At 37.3% G+C, this 4342-nt stretch overlaps 1 long non-coding RNA gene across 1 annotated transcript; it reads left to right on the top strand.

Annotated features, from left to right (window-relative positions):
• The first annotated feature begins 1379 nt into the window (after window positions 1-1379).
• LOC113535215 (uncharacterized) lies at window positions 1380-2900 on the top strand. Its single transcript, XR_003403578.3, has 3 exons — window positions 1380-1694; window positions 1795-1834; window positions 1971-2900. It is a non-coding gene; the product is annotated as an uncharacterized LOC113535215 (long non-coding RNA).
• The last annotated feature ends 1442 nt before the right edge of the window (window positions 2901-4342 follow it).

A 4342-nucleotide genomic window follows, 5' to 3' on the forward strand; every position in this document is an offset into this window, starting at 1 on the left:
TTTCCAGATTATCCACACTGAGTTCAACTGAAATGTGTCTCAGAGTGTCTATGAAGATTTTTGTGAAAATGTCAGCACACTGTATTTTGGATGTAAGAATCACTGAATTTGGAGAATTTGTCTATTCAATTTATGCAGAAGTTAAAGCAAGCACATTTACTCCTTATTACTGATTGTGTGAAGGCCATTTAGTCCTTGCAACACTTTTGTTGGGGAGATTTTTCCTCATTTTCTCTCCAATTTGGTGATCTAGCAATCCCCACCCACCAGCCAGCTCTCCCCTATCACACAACAGCTACGAACTGGGGAGGGTGAAGGCTAACACATGCTTCCTCCAAGACATGTGAAGCCAGCCAACCAGATCTTCTGAAACTGCTACTCATATTGCATCACAGCGCAGCTTAACACACTCAGTGGACACACATGCCTACGATTGACTATGAGAGAGAGTAATGCCATCTCTCTCACCCACAGAGTAGTGAGTAAAGCGATCCGAGATCAGAAATCTGTCAGCCAATCAGAAACACTACAAGAAAGCAACAAGCGTCTGTCTTTCTTTTGAAAGTCATTTTAACAATATCCAAATACAGTGGTGCTTTACAATAAAGTAATGACTCAATCTCAGTATCTTGTAATTTTTTCTTAATGTTCTTTTTCTGCTTGGGTTCAACAGGAACAGTTTAGTAATTAACCGCAGCACTTTAGCGATGAATGACAACAAAGAACCTGGAGACTTAATCTACATTTGAGTACAATGAATGACAAAATAAAGCATAGCATTACCTTAATGGTAAATGTTTTAAATATTTTGTGATATACCTTGCCATTAATCTCAGTTTGACCTATGGCATTTTGCATATGGCATCACTTGTCATGGCAGGTGCTTGTTATGCGGCCTAATAAAAAAAAAATAGCCTGTTCATAGTATATCCTATTATCCCTTACTTTTATGTGCTGTTACAAACATTTTATTTTAGTAAGGTGGCCATGTCCAGTGATCATAGAACAAAAAACACTTCCCACATCAAGTAATTAATAGTCTGTAAACACAAATGTAATGGCCATTTATGTTTAACCTAGTCTATGCTAGAGCTTTCGGTCTACTGGTGCAACAGGGCTGCAGGGTGTGGGATGTTAGTATACAGAAAACACTGGTATTGATGCTAACATTAGTTGTCACCAGATTAAATGTAGACCATTTCTAATAATATGTGAAACAGCAGAACCTCCTGTTAAAATGGAGCACTGAGTCTCAATCAATTTGATGAAGACTTATCCATTTCAGGCATACTCAAAGTGTTCATGATGTTACTGTAGTCTGCAAGAAAACAAACAATTGATCATGTCTCTGCACGTTTCTACTGAAACAATGAACTACACTTCCCATGATCCCCAGCCAACCACTGAACTACAAACCACATCACATCAGGCTCCTGAGAACTTGCTAGTCAAGCACACCTGTTCACAATCAGGTCTCCCTTTATATAACCCAGCCTTCACCTGTTCATTGTGAAGGTTTACTGCTGATTTGTGCTAGCAATGATTCAAAGCATTGTATATTTGTGTTTTGATATCCTGGTTCTCACTTTAGTTTTGCAAAAATCCTGTTATTGTCTCTGCATAATGTAGCCTGTTTGTAGAGCATCTGGCTATCTACCTGTTTCCCAATTTGGACTACTTGCCTTGCAGCTTTGGTATGTTTGCCTGGTTACATATAATAAACTCAGTCCTGCAGTCACATCCAAGACTGCGCAATCCCTGATAACCGAGGGCTTTCTTTTCTCACGGCTTTAGGTACAGGTGCACCAATGCTTTTCATCAAATTGCGGTTTGTGTAAGCACACTTTAGAAAGAAATGTTTATTGTTGCAGTTGAAACATGACCTGGGTGATTTACTACATGGGTGCCCAGGGCCAATAGCTCACATTTCAAGTTTTTTTTTTTTTTTATTACTCTGCTTTTGTGGACAGGATGTATTTGCGTTGTGGACACAGTATCTCACAAACAGATGTTGGGAGAACGAGAGAGAGAGAGTGTGAGTGAGTACATTCACTTACCATGTGCGATGGAATTTGGATTTCTTTTGGGTATTTTTCCTTGTTTTGCAAATATGTGAATGGGAAACTGCAAGCTTTTCTACGTGACATTAAAGTTATTGGTTCAGCAAACAATTCAGTTATTACATTTCATTATTCAGGTGTTACTTTTAACATATGTATATATACCATCAGGTTGACGTAAGTACATGGCTTGCACAACTTCTGTATCTATTTAACTTCTAGTTTGTTTACCAGTGTTTGTTTGCCATTGCTTTTGTACTAGTCTTTTGTTCATCTCTGTGTTTGTTCAATAAAACACAGTCCTTGGTCTGTCCTTGTCATTATTACACTAACTGTCTATAGTAAGTGCCAATATTTGTACATTCCTAGGGAAAAAATGGGCCAAGCCCAAAATGGCAAATATTTAAGCTTTTAATGGTCTCAACAACAAATCATTGGTCAGAAAATGAGCAAGAAGTAAACAAATGCACTCCTGAGAGCTCCTGTGCCTCCATTTGCTGGTTTACGTTTGCTGCAGTGAACTGTTTGTTTGGGGAAAAGCTAGAAACAGGGAAATTCACTTATATAGTCTTCTTGTACACAAAGGCAAAATCATGATAATGATTAAAATGTTTGTGGTAAAATTCAAACATGTCTGGTTGTGCAAAACTTTCCAAAAATATCTTCTGGGATGTTTTTTCCTTAAAAGATTAGTGATTATTTGGTTAACTGCCACGTCTGATGCAGCTCTTCAAGATCCACAAGGCTTAAACATTTAATGAAACCAAAGGGAAAAACTCCCATACTAACTTCCTTTATCTATTTGTTTAATTCTTGTTAATTTCCTGACCAATGATTTGTTGTTAAGACCATTCAAAGCTTAATTTTTGCCACTTGGGGCTTTTTTTTGCCCAGGAGTGTATGTATATGGAGGCTGTAAAGCTGTGTATCATCAGTATAAAGTAAAATATATTTTCAAATGATAAAGCTAATTTTCTGCTTATCTGTTTACACTCTCCTGGCAAATAAAACAACCATTATAAAAAAAAAATCCTGGTGAAATGTTTGTAATAACAACAAGGATAATTTGTCTGACTGATTATGTTGCTGTAAATTAGCCATAATTGTTTTTGAAGGACAGTTGCACCAAGGTTATTCTCTAGAGACAAAGTGGAAGGCAGCTCCCACAGTAAAATAATAGCAGTTTTATCTAAATGAAACTAGTCCCTTGACAAACTGTATCATCACTGTGTGTTTGAGAAGATGTTCCAGTATGGAAAGTATACAGTGTTAATCTTAAATCTGAAATAATATCTAAAATAATCTGTTATATATTAGACTAGATAATTACATGACAAAAGGTTATTTCAGAGTACAGCACCTCCCTTGAAATATGTTGAAATATGTTGCAATATGATTCAAGTTTTTTAAATCAAGGTTGCCTTTTTTCAAACATACCAGCTCAAAGAGAAAATTATAACCCATTTCTACATTCGTCTGAATCCTCTTAATGAAATAGTTTTGAATCTATACAGAGCGGCAATGCGGTGCAGCATGTAGCATTGCAGCCTCACTGCTCCAGGATCCCTGGTTCGATATGAAACTCAGATTTCTGTATGTTATCTTTGTCTGTATAGGAATTCTCTGGTTTCTCCAGTTTCTTCTCACCTCCCAGAAACATGCATGTAGGAGAACTGGCTGCACTAATATTGAATATGAATGAGCTTGTGCGTGGTGTTCTGAATTGGATGGGCATCCCGTTCATGGTGTGACCCCGTTTTGCCTCCGGTGTTCCCGGGATGGGATCCAGATCCACCATAACCGTGATCAGGATAAAGGAGGTACTGAAGATGAATGAATGAATGAATGAATGGGTTTCCTATGAATCTATCAGTGGCTATTTGCAACAGTATTATATCACATAAAGTCATCCTCAATCCTGAATATGAAGTGGTATAAATAATCCACAGAATGGATGGCATATCATGGCAATCTGTTCATGTGTGCAAACATTCCTAAGCTCTAGTGTCTAACACTTCTTTACTCTACTCTGTAAAGTTCACTTCTGTTTACAATCTAGAAGTCAGTCCCTCTAGAAAGTGGTATCCACTCATGGAACAGGAAAAATGTTGCAGTATATCATGGTGACCTCAGATGTCAATTTTCCTGTGCAATTACCCTGAATTCATTTTTGTGCTTATATTTGTGTCTTTGGCTCACCCAGTAAGGATATATCTTGTCTTTTTTACTTTTAGAGGTTTATTTACATATTTGGCTCATCTGTGCTTTTTTTTCTTTTTTTT

This window comes from Pangasianodon hypophthalmus, chromosome 2, assembly GCF_027358585.1.
Source record: "Pangasianodon hypophthalmus isolate fPanHyp1 chromosome 2, fPanHyp1.pri, whole genome shotgun sequence".
Taxonomy (NCBI): domain Eukaryota; kingdom Metazoa; phylum Chordata; class Actinopteri; order Siluriformes; family Pangasiidae; genus Pangasianodon; species Pangasianodon hypophthalmus.